Source organism: Geotrypetes seraphini, chromosome 1, assembly GCF_902459505.1.
Source record: "Geotrypetes seraphini chromosome 1, aGeoSer1.1, whole genome shotgun sequence".
Taxonomy (NCBI): Eukaryota; Metazoa; Chordata; class Amphibia; order Gymnophiona; family Dermophiidae; genus Geotrypetes; species Geotrypetes seraphini.
In genome coordinates this window covers 286,341,146-286,354,967 of record NC_047084.1, presented here as the reverse complement: position 1 = coordinate 286,354,967, position 13,822 = coordinate 286,341,146, and positions in this window count along the sequence as shown.

Genomic DNA, 13,822 nt, shown 5'->3' with positions numbered 1-13,822 from the left:
TAAAAAGATTTTTTTTTTTTTTTCTGAGGAAGTGTGTCAGGGGCAGAGTTTGAGTATTCCTATGCTAACCAGTTAACATAGCTAAAAGCTCGGTGCCAGCAAGTGCTCATGTGGTAATTTTTTTAGATGGCTATGTACCAGTGATAGTCTTTAAGTCTCCCTTTTTTAAGTCTTGGTACTTCGGGGAGCTGCATCCTCTGGATTTTGAGGTCCATTTAGTAAATATTTGGTTAAACTACTGGTTCTGGAACGCCTCGCTTTAAGTTTGGACATTCAGGGCTCCTTTTATTAAGCTGTGCTAGCGGTTTTAGTGCGTGCTTAGCGCGTGCTACAATGCCACGCGCGCTAGACGCTAACACCTCAGCGTGTGCTAAAAACACTACCGCAGCTTAGTAAAAGGAGCCCTCAATTCTGTTATTTGATTACTGGTTAGTAAGAGTGTCTTCTGCTCCTTGGTTGTATATTAACATTAGCACATGGACATTAATAGTTTATAGTTTATTATTTATAGTCCACCTTTAACAAGGCGGATTACAAGGGCACATACATAAAATATACAAAGAAGACATACAAAATATCTCTTTCATCCATTACAAAATGTTGTCATTAACCATATTTCATTTTACAAAACAAATGACATTTCAACAATTTATTATTATAATATTCTGCATATTCTACAATTCTATGTGGATTACAAATTATTCAGGTATTCAAGCATTTTTCCCTATCTGTCCCGGCAGCCTCACACTCTATCTAATATACCTGGGGCACTGGGGGATTAAGTGACTTTCCCAGAATCACAAGGAACAGTCCGGGATTTGAACCTACAACCCCAGGGTGCTGGGGCTGTAGCTCTAATCACACACTTTCTGCTGCCTAATGTAGACCAGAAGTTTGTTCCATTCTGTGGGACCTGTGCAGGAAAAGACAGTGGATCTTACTGATTCCAAGCGCAACTGCTTTCGAGTTGGAATAATCAAATCAGAATGATCTACAGAACGTGGTACATGAGAGGGCACATAAGGTAAAATACAATCTTGCAAGTATTTGGGTGCCAATTGATGCATACTCAGATACATCAACAACAGCACCTTATATTGAACTCTATGTTCCATTTTCAATCAATATAGCGTTCACATAATAAGCAGATACATGATCCTGCTTCTTTAAACCAACTAAAGCATGAATAATAAAATTTGTAGTCACTTGCAATGCATGCATAGCAGAAGAAGATACACCTAAAAATACTTCATTGCAGTAATCTAGACTACACTACTGCTTGTAGAACTTGCTTAAAATCACAGCCAGGAAGAAATTTCTTTAAATTGCTTACAATCCATAATTTAAAATGTTTTCTTTATCACACTTTGAATAGATGCTTTATAGCCATGGTAAAGATGGACTTAACGCACAAGAAAAATGCACATAAGGGCATGCGAAAGCCACGTTTTGTTTCAGCTTAGTTAACAGACCCTCTTGATAGCATACTTGTGCCATCGACTCATGCTCGAGTCCTAGCAATCTGATGAATTACAGATCTAAAAAGAAATCAGTTTTGTGCTAGTCCGGAAAGGTCCTCCAACATCATCCCTATGGTTGTTTTCAATGTGCCCAGTCATCTGATTGCAGGTCACCCTTTTTGCCTGGTTCTTTCAATCTTCCCAAATATGATGTCCTTCTCCAATGATCTCTCTTCTGATGGTGTGACCAAAATAAGACAGGCCTAACTTCAGCGAACTACACTTTCAAAATCATGAAAAATATTTAAATATATTACAGACTTTCAATAAACAAGATGAATCCAATTATGAATTATTCTACAAGTATTTTACTACATTTAAAAATGATTAGATCATTTACCAATCAGTAGAAAATATATTTTGCTATGATTGTGGTTAATTCTATTTAAGCTAGAGTCTTAGACCATTCTCTAAACAATATTTAAAGATATGAAGAGACATGATAATGTGACATTTTTTTAAAAGGCTTTTTATCCATTCCCTCTATGGGAAAATATTATGATGAATCAGTCCTGCCAAAAAAGCATCATGGCCTGATGGCAGTTCTCAGGTAAATATGCCTTTTAGCTGGAACTACAGCCACCAATTTTCCATTGTAAAAACAGCAAATTAACCCCCCTTTTACAAGACTATGCAAGAGGCTTTTAGCGCTGGCCAGCGTGCTAAATGCCCTATACTATCCCAATTCTCATAGGAGCTAACTTTCGTTATTGCATCTGCACCACGAAAGAGCACACCGGCTTTCTTTGTTGTTCAAGACATTGTTGTCTCCAGTTGTTATCCCCAGTACATGACACACTGTTTGGACCCCTGAGGAAGGAGTGCTTCTTCGAAACATGGACCGTGTCGGGTCTGGGTTCTCTAACCTTTCTTGGATACAAACTGATTCAGGTTTATTTTTAATGTGTGTTCATTAAAGACTTGGCGTCTTGTACACCATTCCTGCAGTTTTTTCCTTTGTTTCTCGATCTCAAATGAAAACATTAAACTACCAAAATAAATCATGGAATGCTAATCTGATGGATCAGTTTGGAGACAGCAATTGTTCAATTTCCCAGTCTCTTAAAAGGATGACTCCTGGCAAATGTGGAAAGTAAGGATTCACTATTTTCTGTCTTTTCAAATATCAGTAGTGAAACAAACTACATAAAAAAGCAGTGGTAGACAAATCCTTGTAGCTTTGGTGCCCCCATGTGGCTTCTGGGATGCATTCATTCAATAGAAAACATTTTATTTCTATCTTTTGTGTTGGCATGCCTCAGTCAAGTTAGCATATAATGAAGGTACTTAAACACTTTGTTTTCTTTTTTGCTCGGGAGGTTTTCATATCAAAAGCTGAACTGATGTTCCTTAACAACCATTGCTCACTGTTCTACATCAGTGCTGTAGCAAGGGCAGGGTGGTGGGGGCAGTCCGCCCTGAGTACAGATCATAAGGGGGTGTTTACTGCTTCCCCCACTATTCCCTCCCTCCTGCAGCCTTCATCCCTGCCAGCAACTGCTGCTCCTCCGTGGGCTTTTTTTTTCTTACTTGGGCTATAGATTTACACCCCCTCCCTTTTATTTATTTATTTATTTTTTTACAAAGCCACACTAACAGCTGCCACATGGCAAAAGCCCCAAAGCCCTTTAAATCTCTATGGGCTTTGGGACAGTTACCGCATCAGCAGCCGCTAGTACGGGTTTGGAAAAAGGGGAGTTAATAAACATGATTAATTCATTAAATCTTTAGGGCCTCTTTTACAAGCCACAGTAGTTCTACATAACTGGTTATCCATTGAAATGGATCACCTCAGCCAGTAAGTACTTAAGTACTTAGGAGATATTTTGATAGAGTTAACATCTGCTATCAAAATAAATATGGAAAAAAATAATGTCTAAAGTTAAAGATGCCATTAACTGCTGGTCTCCCCTAAACCTCTCTTGGTGTGAATGATTAGATTCCCTCAAGATGACTGTTCCCTATGGAATAACGAGACTTCCAGAATTTCATTAGTCAAAATGACCAGTGAGAGTAAATTTTCCAGATCTTTTATCATCAAGCAAAGAATGACATGGGGATAAAGGTTTCCCCATCCCCGTAGTTTTTTTTCCTTGTCCCTGCCCCATTCCTGCAAGCTCTGTCCTCATCTGCAAAAGCCTCAAACACTTTAAAATCATAAGTGTTAGAGGCTTGTGTGGTTAAGGCAGAGCTTACAGGAATGGGGCAGGGGCAGGGATAGCGACAAAACTCATGGGGACGGGATGGGGAAATTGACTTACTGCGGGGACAGGGAAAAATTTTGTCCCCGTGTAATTCTCTCTCAACAAGCTTATATTTTACAACAAGCAACAAATTGGATCACACGTACTCCCTCACTTTCTGAACTGCTTTAAAATATGAATCAAACATCCTCAACTCTATCCCATTACTCAAATTATCAGGAATGCAACCACCTCCTGCAACTCGTGATAATCCTATTATCACAACTACCCATAACATACTTATGGGTTCTTTTCATAAACTGCAGTAAATGCTAGCATGCACTTACCACAGGACCTGTGCTGCTGTTCTGTGGTAAAGTTGCCTATCTGTGCACGTACACTATGCTAAATAAGAACATAAGAATAGCCTTACTGGGTCAGACTAATGGTCCATCAAGCCCAGTAGCCCGTTCTCACGGTGGCCAATCCAGGTCACTAGTACCTGGCCCAAACCCAAGGACTAGCAACATTCCATGCTACCGATCCAGGGCAAGCAGTGGCTTCCCCCATGTCTTTCTCAATAATGGACTATGGACTTTTCCTCCAGGAAATTGTCCAAACCTTTCTTAAAACTAGCTCTTATCACAACCTCTGGCAATGTGTTCCAGAGCTTAACTATTCTTTGAGTAAACAATTTTTCTGAATTTTCTCGTATTTGGGGGGTGTAGATAGGCCATGATGGCACTAATCAGTTAATCAAAAAAGCCTCAAAAAAATCATAGGTTAAATAAATATGTTCTTAGAAAAACCTGCTCCTAGATTCCCAACTATCCCACAGAACAATAGACACTTTACTGTTTTCTTAAATAACCATTTGTCATTAGTATTTATGTGAAAAATCAGTTCTAGGGAAACTTATCAAAAATGATCTTTAAGTCTCCACCAGGGTTGGCTTTGGAGGCTCCAGGTCCTCAGTCCGGAAATATTTTTTCACTCCGAAAATAGTTAAGCTCTGGAACGCATTGTCAGAGGTTCTGGTAAGAGTGGATAGCATAGCTGGTTTTAAGAAAGGTTTGGACAATTTCCTGGAGGAAAAGTTCATAGTCTGTTATTGAGAAAGACATGGGGGAAGCCACTGCTTGCCCTGAATCAGTAGCATGGAATGTTGCTACTCTTTGGGTTTTGGCCAGGTACTAGTGACCTGGATTGGCTGCCGTGAGAACAGGCTACTGGGCTATTCTTATGTTCTTATCTATATTTGTAGTAAAAGACTGACCCCCTGAGAGAAGACAGGACCTCTTGAGTGTTGCTAATCCTATGTAATCTATACAGTATATTCTGGCCTCCATAAAGCAACCTCTGTTGCAGAAAGCTAAGTGCATTAGCAGCACAAATTCAGGAAAGACAGCCAGTATAGACCTGAGCTACCTCAGCAGGTGATTGAGGCCAACAACGTGTCATATTTTAAGAGAAAATTGAATATTCACGTGAGATCTATAGGGGAGTAAAAGTCGGGGAGTGGGTCATTGGTATGGGCAGACTCGATGGGCTGTGGCTCTTTTCTGCCGTCAATTTCTATGTTTCTAGTTATCTGCAGTCATCTGATCCTGAGTTTCTACAGGCAATAATGTTGGAAGATCCTGCTGAGCCATTGCTGGTGCTGAAGCAGACAAACCACTATTTTTTTTTTTGCTCTTTACTCTCTGCACTCTGTATTTGGACAGCTTACCACACAATTCATCTCCCCACCTGATTCTGGGCCCATTAATGACCCTCACCCCCTTCACCCCAATGGGCTTTATAACTGCAGCAGTTTCCTTATAGCAGGCAGCATTGTGTCCTATCTACCTGCACCACCATGTCTTTGGCAGACTTGCTGCATGCTATATTGTGACCAGCATCATCAGCTCCCCCCGCCTCTGATTTAATTTTGCCTCTTCAAAATCAATTTGGCCTTCCCAGCACACCCATTATCTCCCTCCTCCCTCACAGAGGAAACATGCATACACATATCTTGAATGCCACCACAAGACTTACAGATGGACCATAATTGTAAGGCTGTAGAAGCATGCTACTTTTATTTCCTTAGTCCTTTTTTAAATAGCCCGTCAAGCCAATTTTCCTTAAAAAAATAAAAAAAGGCACTCAAGGGCCCTCTTAAGAGATAGAGGATGATCAAAGCACAGGCAGCAAATCCCCAAATAAATGGAAGGGGATGGGGGACAGACTTGGGACACTCAGGTGTGATACCCCTGGGCAAAGATACAACCAAAGCTGACCAAGCTTCTTTCCTTGCTTCCCAACATTTGAATTTATTTTTCTAAGTGGAACAGCTCTCTAATCGGCACAACTAAAGTCTCTCCACCTACCAGATCAGCAAAGGCCACACACTTGCTCGAGAATGAGAAATGCTGGCTGGCAGAGAACTCACAGCATACTTGTAAGGTGATGTCACAAGTCAGTTCTCAGTCTCCACCTACTTTAGAAATATAAAAACCCAAATGCCTGGACTGGTCTGGAAGGACAATGAGGAACTCAAATTTACTAAACAGCAAATAAATTATTATTCAAGCTAGCTTTATAATGACATGATCACTATTTATCAACATTTACTAGATGATAGGTCAGCCTGTTGACTCAGGTATTATATGTTGCCATCCCTCAAATTTAGGTTTGAGTCTTAGATCAGTTCTCTGTTCTCCAGGATAGCTGGAACTAGAGACACTGTGAGAGGCCACAGTTGTAGGGTTCTGAAGAGAACATCGCTGCCTGACTTCCAAATAAAGACTATTGCTATATTCTCTGGGCTAAGTAAGTAGGAGGAAGACAGAAAATAAGCGAAACATGCTAAGTAAGTTGCAAATGTAGCCCGATAGTGCCATAGCCCAATAGAGGACAGTTACAAGTGAATTGGAATACCAAAAGAGGAAGAAACTGCCACTATCTTTCTTTATACTCCTCAAAATAATTTTAGTAAATGAAAAGATTGAGTGTACTTATAAAGCAAGCAGGGTAAGGCTAATTAGGCAATATCTTTGGTGGTTCCTGGTGCTTCATCTTTGGTCCCTTTTCATAAATGACAATATGTGACATTGAAGTAGATTCACATCTAAATAAGATGATTTTTTGGTTTTAAAATCTCCTGCAATAATTATTTTAAAAAATAATGTTCTATATAACCAATAAAAGATATGAACTTAAAATAAAGTTAAAAACAATGTATAAAGAGATCAAAAGAAACAAATTACCACACACATAAAACCTTCAGGTCTCCTTTTATTTCAGAAGAAATACAGTTGTAGCAATTGTTTTCTTTGTACATCGTGTTCACATTTTATTTAAATGAGATGCTCCATTTTCTCTTAAATTAGTTATTTTACAATACAAAAAATTATAGTAAAAATTGCCTGAATCCTTTCACCTCTTAGTGAATTTCCAGCACTAAAATAATATACAATACTTATTCAATATTTACACGAGTGCAGTCAATGCTAAATTTTACAAAACAAAAACTTTTAACAGTAGGCAATGTTAAAGACTAACAAGGAAAAATTTTACCATGGAAGTATTTATATTAGTTAAAGAAAACAATATCTACTGTAAAGAACACTGTGCACAAATTCAGAGAAACATATTAAAATAACTTCTATTGGATTTTACATCACTTTTCAAATTTTTTTCTCTCTCTCTCTAGCTGGGGCAACAAACATGAGAAAGAGGAACAAGAGAGGATACGCTAGAAAAAATGACAGTAGCTGGGAGACATATAGAGGTAGTTTACTGCTGCAAAAAATAATTTACGATTCAGATTCTCCTTACCATATGAAATTAAGCATTTTCCCTATTAACATGATCACTTATGTTTAGGAAGGAAAATCAAGGTTTTCAGCTTTAATCTAAAAAAATACACAAACATATAATTCTTGAAACTTATTAAAATTAATTTAAATATCCATTGTCCACATGATTCTTTTTTAAAGAGGGAAGATGAAATAGGGTTAAAACATATCTCCTCAAAAGAAAACATTGCAACTCACAGGTAAAAGACTACCTAAAAGTGTTTTTGGCAGACTTCATAAGCATCAAGAACAAGTTACGTTTTTAAAGCTGTTCTTAAGTCAGATTGTATGTAACTCAGAACTTGTAGATTTTAAGATTCGTGCTGCTTACCTCTGCTCCCAGCTGACAAAAGGGCCAATTGTCCCTACCAGTATTCCTTCTAAGGTATAGCATTCACAATCACATACTCTTCTTGATGTGGCTATGCACCATTCCTGAACCTGCTGCTGCAGCAGTGTAGGAGTCTATGCCACTGGAAATACTGCTCAGTGAAATTAAAGGATGCCTCAACTACGTTCTTAAGTATGAGTCATACTTAAGTCGGGCATCTGTAACTTGGGGACTGCCTGTACCTAAATCTAATTTTGCAAGCGACAGATTTCACTCAAGTTTGATTTACCATTGGTGCTTAGGAATTTAATGGGTAGGTAGGTACCTGTCTACAATAAAAAAAAATATCTGATTGGAAAATGCATTAGTACATGACAAGGTCCACTTTTACACTGCATTTTATCATGATGGTAGTTTAGATGCTAAGGCGATATATCCTATAAGGAACTACCCTAATGTACAAAAGCAGCAAGGCATGTAAATGGTGTTACTCTAGTAATTTATGTATATAATTTCTCTCAGAGAATACCAACTATTGGAAGAGTAAACATGATAAATTTTATAGTGATGACTTTGCAGGTGGGCATCCATTGCTCTCTTAAGACAGGCAGCAAGCATCTTTTATAGGTGCCCTGCTATAGAACTGCCCTCCACATGCAGACCCTAACTTTCCCACAATAAAATTCAGAACTGTGTGGAAACAAACAGAAATTTGTATTTTCTTGCAGTTTACAAAATTTAACCTGTTTACATTGAGATGAAAGCAGTGCACATCAACGCACAAATCACTCAAGCATAGAAAGAGGACACCGGTTCAATATTCAGCAACTCCACTATAATAAATCTATTTCTACAGTGTCCACTGTTATAAAGATCTAATATAGAAACCTACACAAATTCCAAACAACATTACCCCAAACATAATTTTTTACATTCATGCTGATGGCAGTCCTTTTCACATTTTGAAGGTACTCTCAATCTGTATCTCATTGAGATTAAGGGCTCCTTTTACAAAGCTGCACTCACGATTTTAGCATGCGCGCTAGACGCTAACGCCAGCATTGAGCTGGCATTAGTTCTAGCCGTGTACCGTGGGTTTAGCACGCGCTAAAATTCTGCATGCGCTGAAAACGCTATCGCAGCTTTGTAAAAGGAGCTCCAAGACTGTAAATAAGACCAATCAAGAAATTAAGATGCAAGTATGTTTTCTTATTAGGGATTTTGATATAACAGAATTGTTCTGGTTTGGTAGGATTTTTATACCTGCTTTCAATCACAGTTTACAGTTAAGTGATATGATCATGATGCCCTGCTATATATAGCAGGTGTCTATGCTAGGAATCACAGTAGACTCTGCATGATCTTTGGAGAGCCAGATGCTTTTACAAGCTTGTGACTTGTTAGGCAATTGTATCTTTATTTTGCATTGCATTTGATCTTCAGTGCAGGCCGTGTTCCCATTTTACCTTGATTACTAGTCTTCATGTGCTATCAAAAATTGGAAAATTTCTATAGAGCTAAGAATTTAAAGATTTTGAATTTTCCTGTTACAAGTTACTTTCACCTGAGATTCTATCTAGAAAATATTTGAAGGATGTTTTGTCTATTACTGACTCTGACACAATATTATCTAATATTTACTATTTACCTCAAAAGAGGAAAACCATTGCTGAACTAGGAGAGAATGTAGATGCTTTGAAGGAAATTCAGACCCTGATTTGATTAAATTTTTGGAGATATCACAGGATGACTTCAAACATAGGGGCTACCCTCTTAGTAACTTTGATCAGTGAACTTGATAAATTCAGAATTTTGAGGGATTATTTTAAAAAGAAGAATGAAAAATTTGGGGACAGAAACTACAAATTTTTCCAAATGTGGCTAGATCCATGCAGATGAAAAGGAGGACATTTTTGAATATGAAATTTAAAGTTCTGGCCTTGGGAAACTCATTCTTCTTGAAATTTCCTTGTAAATGTATTATAGTATAAGTATGTCAGAGTACGCAATAGGTTTATTTTGATCCTGGTCATTTGGAAAAATGGCTGCATGAGAAAGGGCAGGGAGTTAATAGACCTTAGGAGGAATATTACAAAATTAGGGTAGTTTAAAACAAGTTTAATTTTTAATTTTTTTTTTTTTTAACTGCTTAAGTTGTGCTTATTTTACCTTATTTTAAATTTCTTTAATGCTTCCTTTGTAATCTTCTAATGTGGGCTACATTTGGTTTTTCTTTGTTTTATGTTTTGAAATAGTTATAAAGAAAAAAGAAAAAAAAGAAAAGAACTCCTCCAGTTCCAGAGTACAGAGTTTTTGAGGCAGAAAGCAAGTGAATTACAAAATCCACAGGGCGGGCCATACAGACTCCTGTATTAACAAAAAGATTATCCAGGTAAGAACCTAATCTTTCATTCTGTTACATAAACACAGGAGTCTATACGTTAGGTCAGTGTTTTTCAACTCGGTCCTGGAATACCCCCTTGCCAGTCAGGTTTTCAAGATATCCAGAATGAATATGTATGAAAGACATTTGCATATAATGGAGGCAGTATATGCAAATCAAGTTTATGCAAATTCAATGTTGATATCCTGAAAACCTGACTCAATTTATGTCCTCTAGTTTTACCAATTTCTCTTTTCATACTTCTTTTGACTACCTCCAAATAACCATTATGAGTTAAGGCCGTGCACTCAAGAACCATGCCGTAAGATCAAAGTGCTTCAGGTTCTCCGTGGAAATTGGTCCCTGACTGAGGAGCCTTGTGTGAACTGGTAGTTTGATGCATCTGTCCTATTGGAGGCGCACTAGATCCAAATGCCAAGGCTGGTGAGGTCAATCTGGGGCTTCCAGGATCACAAGTCCCAGGTAACCTGTGATTCTGCAGATGACCTGGCCCACCATGGGCCACAGTGGAAACACAAAGAGAAGCTTCTCTTCTGAACCAATGCAACCAAACCTGCACTTCTTGGTTTATATTTTCAACTGTAGAAGCGATTTGCCTTTGCGTTCTTGGCTGAAGCCATCAAATCCATCACCAGTCTTCCCCTATGCTGAACAATGAACAGTCTTTGGGATGGTGCCCACTCCCCTAGGTAGAGTCTGCAAGTTGGCCTGCACGTTTTCCACTCTCATTACGTGAGCTACGGAGAGTACCTGAAGATGAACTTCCACCCACTTGAACAACATCTGGGCCTCCAGACATAATGGAGCATTTTCTGGTGCCTCCCTGTCTGTTCACATAAGCTACTGCAGTGCAATTGTCAGAGAACAATGATTGCCTTTCCTTACAGGTACTTCTCCAATGCCCTGAACGTTAGAAAAATGGCTCATAGCTCCAAGATGATTTATGGATCACATTCTCAGTGGGAGGGTTCATTAGCTTTGCAATAAGCCTCCCAGTCAAATAGGCTGGCTTCGTTCATTAGAATCACTCAAGAGGAGATTCGGAGGGTCATGCCTTAGAGCTGGAGAGAATGTTACAGCAAGGACCACGTGGAGAACAGGAAATCCTGGGATATGGCGCATTTGCACCCTCACCCAGGGAACTACTTCCAGGGTGGATGCTATCGAGCCCAGTGCCTGGAGGTAATGCCAGGCCATGGGACTCGGCATTGCTAAGAGATCTGAGATTTGCTTCCAAAATTTCTGTTTGCGTGGCTTGGGAAGAAAGACACGGCCCTTTGCTGTGTTGAAGCAGACTTCCAAATACTCTAAACATTGGGACGGCTCAAGATGACTCTTCTTGAAATCAATTATCCTGCCCAGATCCTTTAGGAGATCCACAACTTGTCGTACTGCCTGCTCGTCCTCCTGTCTTGATGGCGCTCTGATCAGCCAATTTTTCAGGTATATGTGTGTTTGTATCCCCACTCTACAGAGGTGAGCTACAACTACCACCATCACTTTGGTGAAGGTGTGTGGGGCCATTCTTAACTAGTCAAAATGTAAGAGTAGATAAGACCTATAATACACTGGGTTCTAGATTTGGGTCATTTAATAGTTGTTCATTAACAGCTATTTCTAAATTCACTCTGAAAATCAAAAAGACATGCATATCTCATGACCCAATAGCACTCTCATGGGTGAAAATGGACAGACATGGGCTCTTACCACTTATACTGATTATGATCAATCAAAGTTTGAACACAGGGATTTACCCAGAGTGTTGGAAACATTCGTTTATAACTCCAGTGATTAAATCAACAAATCCATAAAATTTTCATCCAATTTCAAAATTATGCCTTCCTGGTAAAATAATTGAGCAATTTGTTTTGAATCAACTAAGCGTTCTAGAATTATTTCTTCTTGTATCTCTATAGGCATTGAATTCCAGAGTGTGAGAACGGTCACGGAGAAGATAGTTGATTGAGTCGTGCTGAAAAGATGTATTGAAGGGATGGACAGAAGGTGTTGGCTGTTTGATCTAAGGGTCCTGGAAGGGGTATATGGGATTAAGAGTCTATCCAGAAACTCAGGGAGATTTGTAATGCATAATATGTAATTCTATGGGATACTGGAAGCCAGTGAGCTTTTATTAAAAGTGGCGTGACATGATCACATTTTTTTTTCATTTTCTATAAGCTTTATTGCAGTGTTTTGTATAATTTGTACACGCCTAAGCTCTTTTTGGATGATACAGAGGCAAAACAGCCTGAGGAGTCCATCTCAAACAATTCTGAGATTTTAAACAATCTCTTTTTCTAAAGTTTCTATCTGCCTCAAAACTCCCATATTAAGGAGTTTTGAGGCAGATGGAAACTTTAGAAAAAGAGATTGTTTAAAATCCAAGATGGCCGTCACCAGCAAATTTGCACCAGAAACAGGCCATGGAGACTCCCCTGAGATTCAAAACCCCCCCGGGAATGGGGTACCCTAGCTCTGGCCCCAGAAATCCTTAAAAATAACTTTTTCTGACACCCCTCCCCCCCCAAGTTTCAGCCTGACTGAATGGAGAGAACTTTCTGCTTCAAATCCTTAATGGAATTAATCCATAACCGATCTTCAGGCTGCCAGTCAAATAGACATCGACTGAGGACTCCACCCCCACAGATCTTTGTGGCGCAATCGGGAGGGGGGAGATTAAAATGCAGCTGGCTCCCTGAAACCCAAGGGCAATCACACAGCCTGTGTGCAAGTCTCTAGTAAATCAGAAAGCAAGCTGGCTCCCAGGGAAATGGACCCAGAGCCTCAAAGAAATCCACAGAAGGCTGGCTCATTAGGTACACCTGGGGGTTGCCGTGTGAGCTGAAGTCCACCCTTGCAGAGTCTACATACTCTCCCAGGCAGAGTAGCCCCCAAAAAGGTGTCCTCTGTTCATCAAAGCCTCACAAGAAATGAAGAAATACTCAAAAAACAATAAAACTGAACAGAGAAGATCAGAACACATCTTTTCAATTTGTTTGTACAAGGAAAAACTGAAGCAGGCACTATACTCCACTGGTGAAGGGGAAGGAGCTGAACTGACATCCTTCTGCAAGCAGTTCGCGAGCACGACTCCTATATATTCCTGAAAGTTATCTGAGCAGTCACTATTAAGAAAAAGGTTTTATTTATGATGCATGAATGATTTTAAGCCATACTCAAGATTTTGAAAAGGAAATTGTATACTTTCTGAGGTCTTTAAATTTGCTTGTTTTCAGAATTAAAAGCTTGATAATAATGTAAAATCTTATAAATAAACAAATAATTAAAAAAAAGAATTAAAAGCTTGATGCATTTATTCCAGCATCTTATTCTCTAATATATATTTGATATAACCAGCTCAAAATCACAAATTGAACCAGAAGTACAAATAGCATGCTCCTATTTTGTGTCTATGGAAAAATGCTTTGTATAAGAAACCCCAGTTTTTCTCTGTTCAGTCCATTTTTTTCATCTTCATAACCAACAGATGCACCAACACATGTGGCCAATCATGAAAAAAGTACTCTTAATTTAATATCAAATTA